Source organism: Mustela erminea, chromosome X (genome assembly GCF_009829155.1).
Source record: "Mustela erminea isolate mMusErm1 chromosome X, mMusErm1.Pri, whole genome shotgun sequence".
In the NCBI taxonomy this organism is placed as follows: Eukaryota; Metazoa; Chordata; class Mammalia; order Carnivora; family Mustelidae; genus Mustela; species Mustela erminea.
In genome coordinates this window covers 27,343,011-27,366,534 of record NC_045635.1, presented here as the reverse complement: position 1 = coordinate 27,366,534, position 23,524 = coordinate 27,343,011, and the positions used below count along the sequence as shown (strand labels likewise).

The 23,524-nt window shown below is 36.0% G+C and overlaps 1 protein-coding gene across 6 annotated transcripts in view; it reads left to right on the top strand.

Annotated features, from left to right (window-relative positions):
• The window catches only part of DMD (dystrophin), a 2,094,983-nt gene that overhangs the window by 1,347,353 nt on the left and 724,106 nt on the right, over window positions 1–23,524 (top strand). The window lies entirely within an intron of this gene.

Sequence of the window (23,524 nt, the reverse complement as noted above, 5' to 3'; positions counted from 1 at the left end):
TAATTTTTGTTTTTTACCTAATATTGTCTTTATTTTTACTTTACCTTTGACAATGTTTCATACATATTCATTGCTTGAAGGAAATTAAGCAGACATTATTCTAAAGTCAATATTGAGCCTGCTAATGAAAATGGCTAAGTTAATTAACTAAATGGCAACCCTCACTGAACTTATTCAAAGCTATTTCCCCTTGTGATGTGTTTTCCTGAAGAAATGATGCATAAAAATTAAACTTTTATTCTCGGCTGTTCTATACCAGCCTCTAAATTGTTACTTTACATGTTACAACCTGTTGCATGATGAGTAATTATGAGATCACCTGAATTTAATGGCGGCAGACTAAATATAAAACCCTCAGGGATTATTTAAATCATCATTCCTTAAGAGAAGATTTTTAAAGGGTTCTGAGCCAATTCATTGTTGATACACAGTTGATAACACTGTGTTGTGCAGTTGAAATTCATTGAGGGTCGAACTTAAGTCTTTTTTTTTTTAAGATTTTATTTATTTATTTGACTGAGAGAGATCACAGTAGGCAGAGAGTCAGGCAGAGAGAGAGAGGGAAACAGACTCTCCACCTAGCAGAAAGCCCGATGAGGGGCTCAATCCCAGGACCCTGGGATCATGACCTGAGCCGAAGGCAGACACTTAACCCACTGAGCCACCCAGGCGCCCCAGAACTTAAGTCTTATCAGCAGAGGAGGGGAAATGTAAACATTTGAAGTGATGAATGTATTAGGGAACCCAGTGGGGTGAATATTTTCACAATATGTACGTATATCAAATTATCACATTATACAGTTCAATTATCTTATAAATTCATCTGTTGCTTGTATCTCAATAAAGCTGAAAACAAGTTAGAGCAAACACAAAACTAAACTAATACTAAAAACATACAAAAATAGTTTTAAGTCCTAGATAAACTTATATTTGTGTCAATTTATATTTATGCATCTGTAAGAAATAAGAGTCTTCAAACTAAAAGAATAAAACCACCATTTTAACAGTGCCTATACCAAATTGATTATTTGGAGATACTGGATAAAATCATTTTCTGTACTAAACAAAGTATAAGTAATAATAGATCCAGGTTATGTGGAGCTTAAAGTATATTCTACTTTGGTAATCTTTAAGTCAAAAAAATGCAGCAGTACAAATAAAAAAAATATAGGGATGAACATGAGTGCTTACAGAAAGAAAAGAAATCCTGACAGTTTCTAAAAGAAGTTGATAGATACCACATATACCATAAAATTGAGAAAAGTAGCACAATATTTTTTAGTAATTAACTGCTCTGTAGTACTACAATATATAATACCATGTCATACTTCTTTCCCTATCTCCTTGGCAGCACCTTTTCATGGGAGAGAAGCAAAAGATAATTTGGTCTTTCCCCTGGCATGGTTCATTGGCATTTGACCTTTATTCTTGAGACTTTAGAAAGTTCCTTTCATGTGCATGATCATTATTGGTGATGCTGTGTAAATTACTAGAATTATTGTCAAATTTTAGAAGACCCTATTATGTTTCTTTCACATATAAACTATAAAATTTGGGATCATTTCAAGTTATCATGTACAGTGACTAAGGAAGATTTTCAATCTAGCTGTACCAAGGTCTGCTTCTAGGAAACACTCAAAATTCGCTAAGAAAAACAGATTGCTTGCAAATAAATCAAAGACTATTTATCCTTGCTTTTCGACAGAAGTGAAGATGGATAATCTCTTACTTAAAGTGAACTCAAGAACAGAATGTAAGAAATTGAAAGCAAGAATGTTGATCCTCAGAAGTAGTAGGGAGGGAAGTCTGGGAGGCTTGGTTGGTTAGGCATCCAGCTCTCTGACTTTACATCTTGGCTCAGGTCTTGATCTCAGGGTTATGAGGTCAAGCCCTAGCTGGGGCTTCGAGCTGGGCATGGAACCTACTTATATAAAAAAAAAAAAGAGAGAGAGAGAGAGAGAGAGAGAAAGAAAAGAGAAAGAGAAAAGAAATAGTAGTGAGAGGATAGGGTTGGTGAAGCAGAAAAAGGGGAAATCCCAGAAAAAGTACTTCCAGCTCTGGAGAATCCTCCGAGGCAGAGTACGTTGAGAGATGTTGGTAATGTGCAAAGGAACTATCCATCACATTCCATCCATGTTAGAGGTGATGCCAGCAACCAAGTGTCTATTCCAGGTGAGATATTTGCAAAGCAGCATGGGCTCTGGCCATGCTTTTATTGGGGTGTGGCTTCTTAATAGCTTCACACACCCCTTTTACTCAAATCCCTCTGAAGTCTGCTTTGTTGCAACTCTATTTAAACGAGTTTATCCCTATAGCATAAGGTTCATACTCCCCATGATGGTGCACAAAACCTTTCAGACCTAGCACGTCTGCCACTATTTTATTCTACATTCCCATCATGACTAGGGTTGCAAGAATTAGTGAATCAAAATACAGAAAGCCCAGATTGTTTTTAGTACAAGTGTGTCCCAAATCCTGCCCCAAAATAGGACTAAAAATTACTCATTATTTATCTGAAATTCAAATTTAAGTGGGCATCCTGTTTTTTACCTGGCAACCCAAGTCATAAGTAACTCTTCACTATTTCCCACACATTGTGAAGCTAGAGCCAGTATCACACTCACCTTTTTGTTTCCCCGCCGTGGGCTGCCCAGATTGGTTTTTGCTAGTTAAGCCAATTACACACAACTCCATTAAGGTCTCATCTCTGAATCTGCCTTGCCCCGCTGCCACTTGACTCAGTTCTTCCTCCACAAGACATGGGCCCTCAAGACTCCATGCATTCAGAGGGCTTTGTGTTGGTCTTCATTAAGGTACTCATCACATGGTAATCTAATTATGTGGATAAATGTCTTTTTTTCCCGAGTAAGTGCTCATTGAAGGAACAAAAAATTTACCTAGCACAGTGTCTGGCATATAAAAGGCCCTAAATCGTTTTTGTTTTAACCATTAAGTAATTCAATGGTGATTTTTAATGATTGGAAACAGTTTCACAACTTTTTTTTTTCCACAAAAAAAATTTGTGGTTCACCTGTGACAAATATATGAATTAATACACTCTGGAATCCTGAGTAATTTACATAAAAGTGATGATAAATAACGTGACTTCAACTTTATAGTTCTAATTGCAGCCTCAGTTGAAATGGTCATTAGAAAGCGTCACTGTATCTTTGGTTTTAGGAGTCTCATCACGTTGGAAAAATAAAAACATTTGTCCAGCAGAGTGGCTCTAAGGGGCAGGTGTGTGTGCATGCGCGTGTGTGTGTGTGTGTGTGTGTGTGTCTGTATCAGAAGGGTTTCCACCTCAGTATATAGCCTCTGGGGGAATGAATCAGGACTAGAGAAGTTAGGAACATGTTCTGTATTTGCCTTTCAAAAGAATGTGTTTTCTTTTCTTTTTTTTTTTTTTTCCTTTAAGTTTAACACTATCCTGATGCCCTCAAACTTCTTTTGTCTTCTGCATCTTGGGATTTGAGATACTCTAGATTTATCTCACTTGCCCCTGCAAGTGGCAGCTTCCAGGGTCTTAGAGCAACTGCGTCTCAGCTCTCTCTTGGAAACCAGAGCTTGTCGTGTTGCCACATCGTCAGGAATGTAGCTGCTGGAGCGTTACTGGAGCTCAGAGACATACCTCCTGCACCAGCAAAGCTGGAAGAATTGTTAGCCATTTGGTGTTGCTTGTTGCACTAGAGTCCATGACATGGATTATCTGGCAGAAATCCTGGCTCTGGAGGAAAGTTGTTTCAATCCTGTAAATAAATGACTGAAACACCATGGCAGTTGATTGTGTTAAGCCTGTATCCAAAATTGCTTTGTTAGGCTCTATTATATTGCTCATTATCTTGCTGTGAGGAAAATTAAGCTTACATCTGCTTAGGGTGACAAGGTATCTTGTTGTTACGGGATTTTCCACATTTCAGGCCTATGTCAAAGGCTCCTAATAAACCCTCAGAGAACATCTTTTATGTTCCCAGGCATTCAGGTGTCAGGCCAATACACAGTCTTTGTCTCCTTTCAACTCAGGGACACACTCAGGGCTGTGTACGTTGCTCTCTTCTCTGCCAGAGATGAAATTTATTCATAGAACATTCAAGCTAGAGAAGGCACCTCGGAGTTAGTCTCATCCAGTCTTTGCATTTCTCACCTGAGTAAATGGCGCGCCAGAGATACAGACCAAATGGCCCCAGATGGTGCAAATAGAGGCAGAGGTGGTGTTAGAACCTGGGTCCCTTGACTTCCAGTCCTCCATCGTCATCCCTTAACCCAATGCCAGATTGATTCACATTTTCTGACTCTGGTTCCCCTTTCCCAGCCACAGACCTCTCTTCCTTCCCCTGGGTTGTTCTGCTCAGCCCTCATGCAGAGGAAACTACCACCAGGCTGCCTCATCTGAGACCCTGGAGGACCCCGGTCTGTATTTCTCTCCTCCCTGCTTTTCCTTTTCTCTTATGTGACAATAACCTATTCTGTGTGTAGCAGTGCCTTTGCTCAGTGCCCAGCCCTCCTGACAGGACATAGGTGAAAAACAGAGTTATGTGTACAGCCTGGAGGCCAAAATGGTCAGACAGAGCAGTGATGTGCAGATGAAGCTACACAGCCCTGGTTTCTAGGTACCACATGGTTGGGAGATAATCCCAAGGGCATTAGCAGGCACACTCAGTGAAACATGGAAGCCAACAAGTAAAAAAATGGAATTAATACACAGGAGGTTGCTTCATCCCTGTGAGTGTAGAAAGCATATTGGGGACAGCTGGACCCATCCGAGACAAGCTCACCATTGTTCCTTCATACCGCTTGCTTAAAATATTTATTCAGCATTTATTTAGTGGAAGCAAAAAGAACTTGATTTTCTATTCATAAAAAAAACCTTCACCTCTTACTTTTTCTTAAAATGAGCAACTTACGTACTAAAGGTCATGCGACTTTCATTATACACATGGATTTTCTTTCATTTAGTGGGGTTTTTTTTTGCCATTTCTAGATACATAGCACTATTCTATACGAGTGCTGTCAAATGGAATATATAACACAAGCCATGTATATAATTTTAAATGTTCTGGTAGCTATGCTAACATGTAAAAATAAACAGGTGAAAGTAATTTTAATAATATATTTTCTTTAACTCAGTGTATCTAAAATGGTATCATTTTGACATTTTAATACGTATAAAAATATTGAAATGTTTTGTACAAAGTCTTCGATATTCACTTTGTATTTTACATGTATTCTCATTCTCTGTTCCAAATAGCCACCTTCCTGAGGCTCAGTAGCCCCATGCAGCTAGGGGCAACATGTTGCCCAAAGCAGTTCAGGGCTCATCAAGGCTAACAGTAACTTACAAGATATAATAACAATTTTTTTTTAATTTGTACTTCTGGCTTTTATGTTGGTTCATCATTTTCATTTTTTAGGTTCTTTCTTCCAGTTTCTTTTGCTTTTTCTGAATCATATAACTTCTGGGAAACTAAATGGAAAGATGTTAGAGTTAAATGATAATATAGATAATTCAGTCTTGCTAGACAGTTGTCGCTTGTGATGTTGAGGTCCCAGTTTCAGTTGGCTAACCTTGCAAGCTTTAGCTGGTCCCAGGGGGGAATGGCCCTGCCAAATCTGGTATTTGCAAATACTAGCCACAGAAACTTCCTCAACAACACTTCAGGAGGATCATAAGGTTTTTTTTTTTTTTTTAATTTCCTGTGAAGGTTGCTGTCCTCATATATTTTCAAAGTTACCCGAGGAGTTTGCCCAGGAGGCAGGAGTTCATGGATGCTGAGTTTAAAAGTTTTTCTCTTACATTGAACCCTGGGCACCTCCCTCAGCCACCCACCCCTTAAAGCAGCTCTGGGAGACAGGCAGGGAAAAGACTCAGAAGGAAAGGAGACTTGAGTGAGGAACGACATGATCCTCCAGAGCAGGGTCGGCAAACCCTGTGAAGGCACAGATGTGCATTACGTTAGGCTTTGCAGGCCATAAGGTTTTGCCTGTGACTGCTCTCGGCTGCCTTGCTAGTGTAAGGCCAGAGGTAATATATAAAGAATGAGCGTAGAAGGGTTCCAGTATGACTTTATACATGGACACGGATTTGAATTTCGCATGATTTCCATGTGTCATGTGCTTTTGAACTGTTATTTAAAAATGTAAAAAAAAAAAAAAAAAAGTCATTCTTAGCTCTCAGACCATATAAAAACAAGTGGCAGCTGGATTTGATTCATGAGCCAGACTTTGCTGCCCCCTGGCCTAGACTTGTTCAAATGGGCTGAAAGCAACAATACTGGCAGAAAAATAAGTAGTTTGGGCCTTGCGTTCTGCTCAGATTTTTTTGTTTTTTTGTTTTTCGTTTTCTCCAAAGAAATCCAATTTGTCTTCTTTTTCAAATTTCTGTCTGTGCTCCTCTTCTCTTCTGGCTAGCTGGAAGAGAGCTACACACCCTTGGGTTTTATTCCCTTTCTTCATTATGTCTGCAGAGCTAGTAAAGCTTCATCTTAACATACACTAAAGACACATCCTCTCTTTTTGTGTTCAAAACAAACACCCCCCAAACATCCCTATTTCCAGGAATAACTATTTTGTATCATATTAGTTTCTTATTTATCAGTAAGATTAAAACTCCTGGGGACTTCAATTTTCTTCATAGGCATATTTCATTTTATGGATAATGCAATATGCATTTACTTCATGGTATGAAGAAGAATAATGCCTCCATTAACAAACAGAGACTATTGCTCAGAGAATATATAGATGTGAGTTATGCAGATTATGCCATTTGTTACAAAAATATTTTTTAATCTTGATATTTTTAAACACAATAAAATGATTCATTCAGAGGAAGGGAAAGAAATAGAAGTCTTTTTTCAATGTGGTGATTTTCTTTCTTTTAGAGGTGAGTGTTAAAAAAACAACAAACTTTCTACCAGAAACTGTTGAGATTAAAAGCAGCAATTCATTGTCATATCCTCAAAACTGTCACATTTGTTTATGTACTTGAACACTCCTGGATTTTTTTCTAAAATATTTTGTTCTACTTTAAAAAGAAATCCCAAGGTTTGTTAAGGCTTTTAGGTACATCAGTCCTCAAGCAAGCACTGTAGTATGGCTTCTAGCACTGTCCAAGATAACCCTTTGCAGTGATGGATATGTTCTCTGCCTGTGCTGACCAAGAAATTGTGGCTTTTGAGATTGGAAAGGTAACGACTACAACTGAGGACCTGATTTTTAAAAATTGTATTTAATTTTAAGTAATTTAAGTTTAAAGTTATGTTTAAATTGTTATATTGTTTCTTTTTTTGTTATATTGTTTCTAATGGAATTTCTAAAATTGAGGATATGTGATATGCAGTGTGTTTTTCACCATTTTTCTCTAGTAATTATATTCTGAAATGTCATGATTTGTATGTTAACACAGGAGAACACTCTGGTTTTTAAAGCTTCTGTAATTAAAATAGCTAATCTGGGGGCAGCTGGGTGGCTTAGTTGGTTAAGCATCTGATTCTTGATTTTGACTCACATCCTGATCCCCAAGTGGTGAGATCCAGTTCCATATTGGGCTCTGTGCTGGGTGTAGAGCTTGCTTAGTATTCTCTCACTCCTTCTCCCTCTGCCCCTCCCCAACCCCCCTCTTTCTCTTTCTCTCCCTATAAAATAAAATAAACTAAAATTATAAATAAAATAGATACTTTTTCCTTACAGCTCAAGGATGATCTTAATAAATATCAAGCTATTATAATTTGTTATGACTCTTGGGTAGATTTACACAGATCCTGGCTTAGTTTTTGTTGATCAAACAAAACACACACACACACACACACACACACACACACACACACACACACACACAAAATAAAAAACCAGTGTTTCCTAACCATCCAGAGCACCTTTATGTACATCAGCCAGACTGCCACTCTGGTCTCTTCAGCAAATAAGAGCAAAGACTGCTGACAAGAGAGTGTGAGAATAAAGTAGTTCTTTCCTTGTTCTGGAATGAGTATGAGATGGGAGTGAAGGAGGGAGAAAAATGTGGGGTTAATTTTTACCAACACATTTTGTGGTATGTGTTGTATAAATTATGTGTTAACTTCTTTGTATGTTTTAATATCCTCAGTTTAAACAGTATGTGATCAAAATCACATTATGTAGTAAAGAGTATGTGAGTAGGTAGATAATCAGGTGGGTGTAAATCCCTATCAAATCCATTTTAGAAGATAAATGATAGCTATTGAAGTTTGGGCAAATCCATTTCACCAATTCACTTTACTTGTCTAATGCCTCTGGGAGCCATTACAGAGCTGTTTACCTAATGTTAGGGTAGGGTAAGTTTCAATCAAGGTGAACAGTCAAAAAATATTTTTTTCCAAGAACTATTATGTGTATTATTAAGGATTATTTTACTACAGAGTTATTTGCTTATTTGTAAACTGAGAAATTAATGAAGGAAAATACTGCTCATGAACACCAAGGTTTATTTAAAAGCCAATATGTGTTTAGTGTGGTAATAAGGGCCCAGTTCTCCAAGGATGGCAAACCTATTTATTGTACATCAAATTTTACTGACTTTGAAATCTCCCTAGGAATGTTCATTTACTTCATCATGTATTATGTGTTTCAGATCTTTAGCAACAATAACAAAATCCAAGTGTGCTAATGAAGTGGTTATGCAATGAAACTAATACACACCATGTTCTGGCACAGGAGATTATACTCTTACATTCAGGTAGAACTGAAAACAATATAGAAAATACAGATCTTGAAACACTGTACTTAATAACCACATGGTTTTTTGTTTGTTTGTTTGTTTTTTTAATTTGACAGACAGAGATCACAAGTAGGCAGAGAGGCAGGCAGAGAGAGAGGAGGGAGCAGGCTAAGTCACCCAGGTGCCCCAATAACCACATGTTTTAAAAGAAAATCCAGGGGCACCAGGGTGGCTCAGTGGGTTAAAGCCTCTGCCTTCAGCTCAGGTCGTGATCCCAGAGTCCTGGGATGAGCCCCACATCGGCTCTTTGCTCAGCGGGGAGCCTCATTCCTCCTATCTCTCTCTCTCTCTCTGCCTGCCTCTCCCCCTACTTGAGATCTCTGTCTATCAAATAAATAAATAAAATCTTAAAAAAAAAAACAGGAAAGAAAATCCACTTAACGTTTCAAGGGAAATCCCAAGAGCTATGCCATTGGACGGTGATTGTCCTGAAAATAAATTATAATTGGTCAGTTCAAAATTATACATGGATTTATAATTTTTAAATGTCTGATGGCATATAACCATAATGTATTATTCACTTTAATATTCATTATTATTTTATTAAATTTCCAGAGGGAGAGAAAATAAATGACCTCCTAGTGAGAAATACTTTACCAGAGACCAGTTGTAAAAAATAATTGAGGATTGTGGCAGAAAATATATCATTTCTAAGTTCTGGTTCCCCAGTAGTTTTAATTTATTGAGGTAGAAAAATATGCAAGATGAAATGAGGTCCCCAAATGTTTCATAACAGATGCATTTTATCCAGAAGACGATAATGGTCTGCTTGAATTATTCAATTAGTATTACTAAATTTTAGAAGGTTTTTAAGAATTGTTCTGGTTGGTGGCAAGGCAGTATTTGTTTAAGATGCATTCAGAGTGCACTGTTATTTAGTTGTCATTCAAGGTATGGTGGGGTTGTTGACAGTGAAGGTTTATACTTAGCCATACAATGAGCAACTTGAATCAATTAAAAAACAGTACATTTGTGGATAATATATAGGGCAGTGGTTGGAAGAAAAATAGTTACTAAGTGACTATTCATTGAATCAATTGCACAGGCAATGTTTCTGCCAGTGCTGTAATTAATACGTATCTCATCTCTTCTCCAGCTCCAGAATCTGTGACATCAACATAACTGACAACAATAACAACAGAAATATGTCAAGAAATGAGTCTTCTACCTGTGTTTCTTAGTCTTCTTGACTGACTAGATTCTACCCTTTCATACTCAGGTGTACTCAGATCATATTTCACCAGCCTAGCTGCCAGGCAAGACCTGTTCTTGCTGCTCTAGTGATCCTGGGCATTCACACACTGTCTAAAGCAGGAAGCAGAAGTATAAATGCAACATATATGAGAATATAAGCCCTCTGAAAAGAGTGCTGCCTTTAATCCTCAGCTTTACCGTCTGTTTTCTTTGTTCTATTAGAAAATGATTGGTGTGTGTGATTGTTCATTTAACAAGGGCTATACCACCTAGGAGAAAGTGTATACAAAGATGAAGCATTCAATCATAGTTATATCTGTAAAATGTGTGTGGTGTGCTAGTAGTTCTGGGTGTGTGTGTTTTCAAGCTTTCAGGGAAACATAAGGGAAGAAGATCCAAGTAGAAGGAGACTAGTAAAATACGGAAAAAAGCAGTACCTGACAGGGCCTGATGAAGTAGCACAGATAATACATGCTACAGTTTATTAGAAAGAATAATTATTTCCATCCAGGGGGATTAGGCAATCTTCTCTGAGAAGATGGCACTTTCATTACCCAAAACATGAAGAATGAAAAAGGTTTTATATCTGTCAATTAGGAAAAGAGATATTTTACTGAGGAAAAAGAAGACATTTTAATGGTAGAGTAGACAATGACAGAGGAAAAGAAGGCAGTCAGGGGGCATGCCCAGAATAGTGAGATCACCATTTTACCAAAATGGAGTTTTGTTATTAGAAAGATGTGAATAGTAAGGTCAGATGAGGTCAGATTGTTGAGGGGCATTTTTTTTTTTTCCAAAAGCAGGCCTAGGAATTGGGAGACAATTGGGAATCAGTCATACGATGTAAGCATGAGAATAAAATGAGGGGCAATTTTGGAAGTTGAATTTAGTAGTTGCAAGGACAATAAGACTTCATCATCCCACATACTTTCAAAGTTGGGAAGAAATTGTGTAAGATCCAATAAGTAACTGAGGAAATTTATTCCAAGAACTGCTGTGAAAGAAAGTAGACTTTCTTTTGTGTTCTTTTCAGTATGTTTTCTCAAAGTCCTGTGGCTAAAAGGAATGGAAGGCAAATTAGTACAGTGGATAAGTGCACATATTTCTGAGCTTGACTTCTTGGGTTCAAAGGCTAGCTGGGTTATCACTTACTGTCTGTGTAAACTTGGGCAAATCACTTAGCTTCCCTTTGTCAATTTTCACCTGTAAAATAAAGATAATAATAGTACCTACATGATAGTGTTGTTACAATTAGATGTTGCTATGTGTTAAAAAACAAAACAAAACAAAAAAACAGACTACTCCTTGGAGCATTGCAAGGACTACAACAAACCATCTATTTCTACAAGACAAGTATGTATGTATACCTAGATTTAAGACAGCCATTTTCTGATGTAAAGTAGTTCGTGTTCATTGCAGACAATTAATAATGCAAGTGAGAGGGCCACTTTAGTGGCTCAGTTGGTTAAATGTCTGCCTTTGGCTCAGGTCATGATCCCAGGGTTCTGGGATCAAGACCCACCTTGGGCTCCCTGCTCAGTGGAGAGCCTGTTTCTCCTCTCCCTTCGCCATGCTTGTGTTCTCTCTCCCTCTCTCTCTTTCTGTCAAATAAATAAATAAAATCTTTAAAATAAAAAAATACAACTGAGAAAATATGGCCTATTACCCAGAAATTAAAACTTCTAATTAAAACCATGTATGTTTTCCCTATTATTAAATATACATGTATGTCACTTATTATACATCCACAGAGTATTTAACTGGATGGAAGTTCCCTGACTTTTAACTCATACCTTATTGGTGAGTGTGGAAGCAATTTCAGATGTTTCCCATCTGTAAGTGAGGCTGTGGCAAATATTCTTGTGATTTAACATGTGTACGCATCATTGTTGCCTTATGATAAAACATGAAAAGTTGAATTTCTGGTCTAAGTGTGAGAATATGCTTATATTTGAATATATATTGCAAAACTCTACCTAATCCACTCCTAGCCCTAACCTTCCCAGAGGAATAGTCCACCTTACTCTCTAGCATTTTTTGAGAGGGCCTGAATGCTTGCACTATTGCTATTACATGACACCGCTATACTGTAATACAAGAAGTTTAAGAAAAAAAAAATCTTCGCCAAATCAATAGGTACAACCTTACACCTCACTGTTTGACTTTGATTTCTGTGGTTTCTAGTGAAGTTAAACAGTCCTAATAGACTTGGAGGTCAGTTATAGTTCTTTCATAAATTGTCCGTTTGCAGTCCTTGTTCATTTTTTTTTTCTGTTGAGTATTTGTCTTTTTCCTATTGATCTGTGAGAGTGGTTTTGTCTTGAGTGTCTGTCAAGGCATTTAAGGCAAATTGCCTTCAGTTTTTATTTTTCTTTTGTTTGTTTGATTTTTTAATGTAAGGAAGCTTTAGATTGTTATGAATATAAAGCAGTCACTTTATGGTTTTAAAATGAAAATTACAACTTTTACATCAAAGTTGTAAGAATATTTACCCATTTTTTCATTATTTGTATGGCTTTATTTTTTTACATCAAAATTTCATTCACCTGGTATTTAGTTTGAAATTGTATGAGATAGAAATTTTTAAATTGAGCTAAAATTCAATCAAGTATCATCCATATTTTTAAGTATGAAAGGTTCAGAATTTAGCATTTGTCATTAAATTCTTTGGAAATAATGCTAATTTATCATGAAAATTGCTAGGTATTTAAATTTACAATTCTCTCTTACCATTTTTATTTATTATAACAACTTATTTTGTCTATGTCTCTATTTTATTTTTCATTTAAATTTGAGTTAGTTACTGTATAGTGTAGTCTTGCTTTCAGGAATAGAATTTAGTGATTTATCACTTAGATGCAACCTCCAGTGCTCATCCCAGCAAAAGCCCTCCTTAATGCCAATCACCCATTTAGTGTATCCCCCCTCCCACCTCCCCTCCAGCAGCCCTTAGTTTGTCCTCCATAGTTAAGAGTGTTCTATGGTTTGCTTTCCTCTCTTTTTTATTTTGTTTTGTTTTATTTTATTTTATTTTTCCTTTCTTCCCCTATGTTCATCTGTTTTGTTTCTTAAATTCCACATATGAGTGAAATCATATATTTATCTTTTTCTGACTGACTTATTTCTCTTAGCATACCCTCTACCTCCATTTACATCATTGCAAGTAACGCGATTTCGTTTATTTTGATGACTGAGTAATATTCCATTATATATATCACCTCTTCTTTATCCGTTCATCAGCCATGCATGCTTTGGCTATTGTTGATAATGCTGCTATCAACACTGGGGTACATGTGCACCTTTGAATCAACATTTTTGTATCCTTTGGATAAATACCCAGTAGTGCAATTGCTGGGTCATAGCATAGCTCTATTTTTCACTTTTTGAGGAACCTCCATACTGTTTTCCAGAGTGGCTGCACCAGTTTGCATTCCAACCTACAGTATAGGAGGGTTCCCCTTTCTCAACACCCTCGCCAACAACTGTTGTTTCCTGAGTTGTTAATTTTAGCCATTCTGACTGGTGTGAGGTAGTATCTCATTGTGATTTTGATTTGTATTTCCCTGATGACTAATGATGTCGAGCATCTTGTCATGTGTCTGTTGGCCATTTGGTTGTCTTCTTTGGAGAAATGCCTATTCACATCTTCTGCCCATTTCTTAACTGAATTATTTTTTTCTTGGGTTCTGAGTTTGTTAAGTTCTTTATAGATTTTGAATACTAACCCTTTTTCTGATATGTCGTTTACAAATATTCTCTCTCATCCCATCAGTTGTCTTTTAGTTTTATTGATTATTTCCTTCTCTGTGCAAAAGTTTTTATCATGATGGGGTTTCAGTAGTTCATTTTTGCTTTTGTTTCCCTTGCCTCCATAATGTGTCTACTAAGAAATTGCTGCAGCTGAGTTTGAAGAGGTTGCTATTTTCTCCTCTAGGATTTTGATCGTTTCCTGTATAACATTTATGTCTTTCATCCATTTTGAATTTATTTTTGTATATGGTATAAGAAAGTGGTCCAGTTTAATTCTTCTGCATGTCACTGTCCAGGTTTCCCAAGGCCATTTATTGAAGAGACTGTCTTTTTTTACACTGGATATACTTTTTGACTTTGTCAGAGATTGGCTGACCATACAGTTGCAGGTCCATTTCTGGGTTCTTTATTCTGTTCCATTGATCTATGTGTCTAATTTTGTGCCTACCTATGTCTCTATTTTAAAATGGATGACAAATCTACCAAATGTAGAAGATACTACAATTGCATGAAGATCATTTAATCATGGGTTTGGGTTACTCATCCAAAAATTTATTCAGTAAGCATCCTAATTTACCTTGTAATCCCTATATAATAGTCTTGAATTAACAAATGTCAAATAGTACTTTTTTGTGTTTTTGGTATGTTTATATACATGCATTTCACTTATATTAAAGTTTACTTTTAAATGCATATATCTCATTAATAGTAATAAGCAATACAGATATAGATTATTCTGATAAATATTAAAAGCTTTTGAAAAGTATGAATTTCAATACTCCATTTTTCAAATAATACATTAGATTTTGAAAGATTACAGAAAGTGTGTTTTGGCAGGTAGGAGAAAAGGAAAGTTAAAATTTGGAGTTAGGAAAACACAGATGTTTAATGCTATATTTTTGTGACTCACTAGTAACTTTAGGAATATTATTTATAGTTGTGAACCTTAATTTCCTCATTTGTCAGTTGTAGGAAAAATAAATATATTTCATAGAATTATGGATGAGATTAAAGGAGCTAATATAAATAAAAGCTGTCATATCATACCTAAAGCATATTGAAAATCTAAGTCAAAATGGTAATTTTATTGTAGCAGATATTTTAGAGGGATAGCCAGCCACCCAAGCAGTATTACCCATTTCTTTATTTTTATTTAACATTTAAAACATAAAAAATGTTTGTGGTAGTCTGTATAGTAAACTTATAAAATGCAAAAATATATCAACAATTACATAAAAATGATCTTTAATTGGTAACACCTCCAAAAAATTATGGTTAATAGTTTTATGTATTTCCAATCATTTAAAGATACAGATAAAAAGACAGATGATAGATACTGATATGCCAAATATATACAGAAAATCAAAGACCTGATTTATGTGTCTTGTGTAACTTTTACCAATTAACATATCATGAATATTTTCAGAATAGAATGTTTTTCATAGTGTGTACTTTAAAGGATGCAAAATCCAATTACTTGGGTGTAATTTTTCCCATTTGAGGGATTTTGTTTCAGTTTTTCACTAGTATAAATGACAGAATTGGATATTCTCATCACATGTCTCTGTGTATATCTCTGATAGTCCCCTAGGAAAATTCACAGAAGTAAGATTTTGCAGTCGAATGGAATGAGTAATTTTTTTTTTCTCTTTTCAAGTTTTTATTTAAATTCTGGTTAGCTAACATACAGTGTAATATTAATTTCAGGTGTATAATTTCATGATATAGCACTTACATACAATGCCAGATACCCACTACCCATTTAGCCCATCCCCCCCACCCACCTCCTGTCCAGTAACTCTCAGTTTGTTCTCTAGAGTTAAGTGCATCTTTTCTGGTTTGCCCTCTTCCTTTTTCCCTATGTTCATCTGTTTTGTTTCTTAGATTCCACATATGAATGAAATCATATTTGTCTTTCTCTGACTCATTTCACTTAGCATAATACACTCTTGCTTCACCCACATAATTGCAAATGATAAAATTTCATTCTTTTTTTATGGCTGAGTAATGTTCCATTGTATGTATATATCACATCTTTATCCATCACTTGATGAACATTTGGGCTCTTTCCATAATTTGGCTATTGTTGGTAATTGTGCTATAAACATCGGCGAGCATGTATCCCTTCAAATCAGTATTTTCATATCCTTTGGGTAAATACCTAGTAGTGTGGAGAAAGGGGAACCTCTTACACTGTTGGTGGGAATTCAAACTTGTATAGTCACTCAGGAAAACAGTATGGAGTTTCCTCAAAAAGTTAAAAATAAAACTACCCTAGGATCCAACAGTTGCACTAGCACTAGAAATTGATGGATTTTTTTTTAAGTTAGCGTACCATGCTACTAACACCCAGATCAGTAATTAGAACATTACCCTAGGAGCTTCTATCATGCTCCTGCCCAGTCATTTACCCTCTCCCAACCAGCCCCTCACCAAGGACCAGCTTGCTTCTGACTTCAAACACTTGTAGGGTATATGTATTTCTAGATCATCTACTCCCTACTTAACTGAAGTGGCACCATTGTCAAAATTAAGTAAGTACATATAGTCTGTTCTCACAGCAGGACCACACAGAATTAAATATATTAAATAATGATATCTGGTCATAAACATTCTTAAACTTGGTTGTTCTTCAAGATTGCATTAGATATTCTTGGCCTTTGGTATTTGCATACATATCTTAAAATTGGTGTGTCACTGTCTATTAAAAACTAGCTGTTGTAATTTTAATAGAACTTGCACTGAATTTTTAGATTATTTGAAGAGAGTTGATATCTTTACAATATAGAATCTTCCAGTTGGTTTCTCCCAATAGAGGAACAAGGTATACTCCTTTATTTTTTTTACTCTTTCCTTACTCTCTCAGGCATATTGGTAGTTTTTAGGGTAGACATCTTGCTCTTTTGTATGAATTATCAAATTACTCCCTACAAATGTAAGAATTTATCTTCCAGCAAACATTATAAGAGTGCTTATTTTCTAGAACTTTGATTAAGTACCTTTGACAAAAACCAATACAATAGGCAAATGATAGATTATTATTGCTGTTTTAATTTGCATTTCACCGATTACTTGTTGGACTTTTGTTTATTGGCTCTATGCATTTTTTGTCAAATTCCTGTTTATATTCTTTATCAAGTTTTCCAATAGATTCTATATCTCATTTCATTTATTGAAAAATCTTTTTAATATGAAAAATTATAACCTATATGATAGATGCTGCAAGTAGTCCCAGCTGTCATTTGTTTTTAGTTCTGCTGATTGGCCTTAATTTTGAATGAGCAGTACAAATATTATACTTAGTAGTTTATTCACATTATTTTCTGTTTCTAAAAGGCTTCCTCACACCAACATTTTATTCTAGTTCTGTTATTAATTTTTTTATACTTAACACTTTAATTTTTCTAGAATATTTTTGGTATAAGATATGAAGTAAGTGTTTGATATCTGTTTATTTCTAAAACAGACACCTCTGTTTATCTTATTATTAAAATTTCTACACATTTGAAATTAAAATTCAGAAATTGAAAAAAGGGAAGCTAATCTTGTGTGAAATTAGGGCAAGAATTGGTTAGATACTAAATTGACACATGAGGGAACTGAACGTGTTTAATTTTTTTGCTTTTACCACAGAGAATATGTCATATGAAGAGCATGGTTCCATAATACCTAAAAATTTTTTTGGGAAAAGGATGCATTTTACTATTAAACGGTGTCCATATTTTGATAAGGATATGAAGTAGTAAGTGTAATAGTAAATAATTTTAAGACACATAAAAACTGACACAAGACCTACTCGTATTATATATCATAAAGTAATTATGTTATCTTTCTCCATGAACTATGTAGAAGCCATCAGTTTCTGAAGATACTTTTTTTTTAAGATTTTATTTATTTATTTGACAGACAGAGATCACAAGTAGGCAGAGAGGCAGGCAGAGAGAGAGAGGAGGAAGCAGGCTCCCCGCAGAGCATAGAGCCCGACGTGGGGCTCGATCCCAGGACTCTGGGATCATGACCTGAGCTGAAGGCAGAGGCTTTAACCCACTGAGCCACCCAGGCGCCCCTCTGAAGATCCTTTTGAAGGTGTGGGGAATCAAAAAACTAGAGGTCAGAAGGTTTCAAATGATACCCTACCATTAGCTAAGTGATACTGTCTTAGAAAAATAATCACGATTTTGGACTGGTGGCTTTAGATGTGTTACATCCTACTAATAAAGATTTGTTATTAAAATATATATTCTCAACCATTACTTTTGGTAGGAAGAAAAGTTGGTAGTTTTCCTTTCTACATTAATTTATTTCTCTGTAAAGGTAATACGTTTTATTTTGCAAAAATTTAAAACTGTAGTGAAAATCTTCTGCCCCATCCATCATCTGCCATAACATCACCATTGATTTTACTTGCATAAATTCATCTACAAGATAAATTCCTAAGAGCAAAATTCTGGGTATAAGGTTACATGCATTTTGTAGATACTGACAAGTTACCTTCCACAAGGGGTACACCAGTTTGTCTATCCCACTGGCCATATATAATCATTTATTCTCCATAACCCTGGCAGCCTAGTGTGTTCAGACTTGGATTTTTGTTGGATCAAATTTTCAGATCTCTCATTACAACAAAGTTTAGCTTCTTTATGTTTGTTTAAAATCAATTTATGTTTTCTTTTTTGTGGATTGTCCTTTTTTAAAATTTATTTTTTATTTATTTTCAGCATAATAGTATTCATTATTTTTGCACCACACCCAGTGCTCCATGCAATCCGTGCCCTCTATAATACCCAGCGCCTGGTACCCCGACCTCCCACCCCCCACCCCTTCAAAACCCTCAGATTGTTTTTTCAGAGTCCATAGTCTTTCATGGTTCACCTCCCCTTCCAATTTCCCCCAACTCCCTTTTCCTCTCTAACTCCCCATGTCCTCCATGCTATTTGTTATGCTCCACAAATAAGTGAAACCATATGATAATTAACTCTCTCTGCTTGACTTATTTCACTCAGCATAATCTCTTCCAGTCCCGTCCATGTTGCTACAAAATTTGGGTATTCGTCCTTTCTGATGGAGGCATAATACTCCATAGTGTATATGGACCACATCTTCCTTATCCATTTGTCCATTGAAGAGCATCTTGGTACTTTCCACCTTTTGGCGACCGTGGCCATTGCTGCTATAAACATTGGGGTATAGATGGCCCTTCTTTTCACTACATCTGTATCTTTGGGGTAAATACCCAGGAATGCAATTGCACAGGGTCATAGGGAAGCTCTATTTTTAATTTCTTGAGGAATCTCCACACTGTTCTCCAAAGTGGCTGCACCAACTTGCATTCCCACCAACAGTGTAAGAGGGTTCCCCTTTCTCCACATCCCCTCCAACACATGTTGTTTCCTGTCTTGCTAATTTTGGCCATTCTAACTAGTGTAAGGTGGTATCTCAATGTTTTAATTTGAATCTCCCTGAGGGTTAGTGATGATAAACATTTTTTCATGTGTCTGATAGCCATTTGTATGTCTTCATTGGAGAAGTGTCTGTTCATATCTTCTGCCCATTTTTTGATATGATTTTCTGTATTGTGTGTGTTGAGTTTGAGGAGTTCTTTATAGATCCTGGATATCGGATTGTCCTTAACTTTTGTCCAGCTTTTCCTCTGGCTTAGTGGTCTTTTAAAAATTAATTTGCAGTAGCTTTCTTATGTCTTAGGAAAATTAGTCCCTTACCTGAGATGTCACAAATATCTTTTTTCACTATTTGTCATTTGTCCTTTGACTTTGCTTTTAGGGGATTTTTTTTTTCCATTCACATGTTTCTCATTTTTATATAGTCCAATCAACTAATATCTTTGTTGGCTAATTAAAGCTATTTCACTTGAGGATAAAATGACGTTCTTTATGTTAACTACTCTGGACATGCTTTGCTTCTTAAATTGAAAATAATTAATCTTAAATTTTGAAATTGTTCACCTTTCATTCACCAGATATTTATTTAAAGCCTGTCATGTGTAGGAACCCAGTTCATCCAGAAATCAAAGCTCAGTAAGGGAGGTCAGTGTAAATAACAAAGAGTATAAGGCAAATGCTATGATGGTGGAGAGCACAAGGTCTGTGAGGATATACCCATGCAGACTTCATAACTAATCTGAAAACTACTTGTCCCCCACAATCTCATTATGAGCTATCATTTAATTTTTTCAAATATTAGTCAAATCTCACCCATTGAACTGTGTGCTATCTGGAATTGTTGTTCTTCTAGCACGAGAAAAGGATGGGTTGGAAGTGTGAGAAGGAAACTTAACAATCTCGGTTGAAAGTTACCTGGATTTCTGGGTTGATATATGAACCCTATTGGCGATAGGTTTAAATGAGTTCATAGCTCAATTTTAGAGATTTTAAGAAAACATGATGGCTGTTATTTCCATTAACTTCAGAATCTAGAGGCTCTTAGACACTGCAAGTTGAAGCTGTAAAATATTTTTTACATGCACTTGTGACTAGAAAATAATCCAATAAAAACAAACTGTTTAGTAACTTCCTTATAAATGCTGGAAAAGATAAGTAGAAAGCATTATTATATTATATATTATAGACCTGGAATTACATTTGTGATATCAAGTCTCTCCCTCACACATGCACACACACACTCAAACACACATACACAAATACATTATCTGTCACTGTAGATGTCATTATGGGTTAGAACTCATGAGATATAAATAGGCCTTTATCTAACACTTTGTTTACTTGACTTTATATCAGGATACAAGTCAAACAGAACAAGATATAGCATCACAATTCATTATCCATGAACAAGCATTGCATGTTTCCTGCGCACGTTGCTTCTTTTAATTCCTTGGAGTTAGGAATTAAAAGAGAAAGGCTGCCAGAGGGGAACACCAGGGTCTGTGCAGGTCAATTCAAGTAGAAGTCACAGGCTCTATTTCCTTTCCATCTTTTATACCGTTTTTAGTTATCTAGACCATCGGCTTTATGCCAATTCACAGCTTCCCCAAAGCAGATACAGTTCTATACAACAAACAATGCAGGCCTAATGTTTCCCAATCATCTTAAAGTTAACCTTCCAAGGAAACATTGTTGTGGGAGCCTAAGATCAGTCTCAGGCTGGAATACATCAGTATAAGCTGAACGTTAAATCTTGACTCATGCACACACATGCATTGTACACAATGTATGCAAATGCCTTTATTGGTTTCAAAATACATATTGTTTGCATATAATCAGAACTTACATAAAATTCCTTCTCCTGTAAATTAGCTGACAAGTTTTGTCCATTAATGTATCTCCTTTTCACCTCACACCTCTTGGGTGCAATTAAGGAACATAATGTTCTTCAGTTAGTTATTTCAAAAGTATCTAAAACAGATGTTCCAAAGTACGGGGCATTATTTAGATGATGCACTAGTTACACCATATTAGTATACTTATCTTATATAGTACAAGTATAAGTAACTTATAGTACACTATATTAGTATACTTAATCTAGTTTACTTTTTAAATATTCTCTGTAATATTGGTGAGGGTATGGAGAAAAAGGAGCCCTTTTGCACGGTTGGTGGGAATGTAAAAAGATACAGCCACTCTGGAAAATAATATGCAGTTTCCTCAAAAAATTAAAAATAGAACTACCATACAATCCATTAAATGTGCCGCTGGGTTATTTACCCAAAAAATACAAAAGCACTAACTCAAAGGGATACATACACCCCCTATGTTTATAGCAGCATTATTTACAGTAGCCAAATTATGGAAGCAGCCCAAGTGTCTATCAACAGGTGAATGGTTAAGTAGATGTGGTGTGTATGTATACACACACACACACACACACACACACACACAAATGCACAATGGAATATTACTCAGCCATAAAAAGGGATGAAATCTTGCCATTTACAGTAATGTGAATGGAGCTAGAGAGTATAATGCTAAGCAAGGTAAGCCAGAGAAAGACAAATATGATTTGTATGATTTCACTCATAGGTAGAATTTAAGAAACAGAACAAACAAGCAAAAGAAAGAGAGAGAAACCAGGAAACAGACTTTTTTTTTAAAGATTTTATTTATTTATTTGACAGACAGAGATCACAAGTAGGCAGAGAGGCAGGCGGTTGGGTGGGGGGGGAAGCAGGCTTCCTGCTGAGCAGAGAGCCCGATGTGGGGCTTGATCCCAGAACCCTGGGATCATGACCCAAGCCGAAGGCAGAGGCTTTAACCCACGGAGCCACCCAGGCACCCCAGGAAACAGACTTTTAACTGTAGAAAACAAATTGATGGTTACCAGAGGGGGAGGTAAACAGGGAATGGGTGAAACAGGTGATGGGGTTTGAGGTGAGCACTTGTGATGAGCACTGGGTGTGATAGGGAAGTGTAGAATCACTATATTTAACACCTGAAATTAATATAACATGGTGTGTTAACTGTACTGGAATTAAAATTTTAAAAAGTTATCTATTATAACATGATCTTTTATAGTGGATGTATGTTGTAGCATTGTGTTTGTGCTATAATGTAATGTTATATTATTAAAATAGTATTAATCATATCATAAAGACTTGCCATTACAGGTTCACATTCTTTTTTTTAAAAAAAAAAGATTTTTATCTATTTATTTGATAGACAGAGAGAGATCATAAGTAGGCAGAAGGCAGGCAGAGAGAGAGGGGGAATCAGGCTCCCCGCTGAGCAGAGAGCCCAATGTGGGGCTCGATCCCAGGACCCTGAGATCATGACCTGAGCTGAAGACAGAGGCTTAAACCACTGAGCCACCCAGGCCCCCCGCAGGTTCACATTCTTTACTACCATGTACCTGTTTTGGTCCTTGACAATAGGAAAAAAAAAAGTCTTCAATCTTGCTTATCCTATCTCCCTACTTACACTTAAGCTTAAGCAATAATCATGCAGTGACTTTATTGTCATTTACTATCATGCAGGTTATTGCTCTCACTTATTTACAATGAATTACCTTATTTAATCTTTATAGTGACCCTGTGAAGCAGATACTGTCATTATCTGCATTCTGTAGAGAAGGCACTGGGAATTAAAGAAAACTTTGCTGAAGTGCTGGGAAAAAACTAGAATTAAGATTAAAACCAAGCAGCCTAACTCTAGACTTCACAATGTTGAACACAGTATCCTACTCCTTCCCAAGGTATTTTATGTTTCTCAACCCCAATGTCATCATCCATTTATAAAATGGGGAAAAGAATAGTATCTGTATCATAGGATTGTTTGTTGGGTTAAAGAAGGCTGTAAATGTGAAACTTACTAACGGTATTTGTCATATTGTAAGCCCTTAATAGAAATAGCCTATGATCATACTGGTATATTCTACTCTAATCCAAATGTCTTTTTTTTTTCCTTTTTATTCCAGTGATCTTGTTTTCTTTTACTCGTTTATACTTAGACCCACAAACTATAGCCTACCTCCCCATTTTATTTTGTGCATAAAAAAATTCCCTTGCATCGTTTTCCTTAAAATACAAGAAAGTTAGAAGGAAGTATAAAGACAGAATATCTGGCATCTAATATGCAATACCATTATGTTTAGTAAATGAGTGATTCAGTGGAGAATGTATTTGTTTACTTTATTGGTTGGAGTTGGGTATGCATTTGTGTGAGTGTGTGTTTTGAATTCCAAAAAAAAAAAAAAAAAGTCTTATTGTCTTTAAAGCATAGTATTTGGGGGAAGACTATTAATAAATCATTTGTAGTACATTAATTAAATCCTAACATTTAACCCATGAGAGTAATCCATATCGTCCTGTAAAACACCAAATTCAGTGAATTTCTATAACATTTTAAAGCAAATAATTTTAGA